Here is a 589-nt window from a genome sequence, read left to right on the forward strand (position 1 = left end):
CTTCAAGGCGGGAGCGTTACACGGTATTTTAGTAAAGCTTCATGGTTAAGCATTCGGGACCTTGTAACAATCTGAGGTTATCTTCAAGGCGGGAGCGTTACACGGTATTTTAGTAAAGCTTCATGGTTAAGCATTCGGGACCTTGTAACAATCTGAGGTTATCTTCAAGGCGGGAGCGTTACACGGTATTTTAGTAAAGCTTCATGGTTAAGCATTTGGGACCTTGTAACACCTTGAGGTTATCTTCAAGGCGGGAGCGTTACACGGTATTCTAGTAAAACATCAAGTTGGTTAAGCATTCGGGGCCATGGAACACCTTGAGAGTTTTATTTATTTATTTTGCACATTTTTATGTGATAAATCATTCCATTATGTAGCCTCCATAAAATATAAAATTCCTTTTGCTGATCTACAAAAAAAAAACAAAAAAAAGGGAAATACAAGTGAAGGAGAGATTGTTACCCGTCAAGATGTTTGAGACTCGAAAGGTATTAAATCTTGAATCTTGGATGTGTTGTATACCTTTATGTCTAGATTAGGAATCACCAAGTGGATTGTGATTTCGCTGTTCCAACGTCAAGACACGAGA

This window comes from Solanum pennellii, chromosome 12 (genome assembly GCF_001406875.1).
Source record: "Solanum pennellii chromosome 12, SPENNV200".
Lineage (NCBI taxonomy): Eukaryota > Viridiplantae > Streptophyta > Magnoliopsida > Solanales > Solanaceae > Solanum > Solanum pennellii.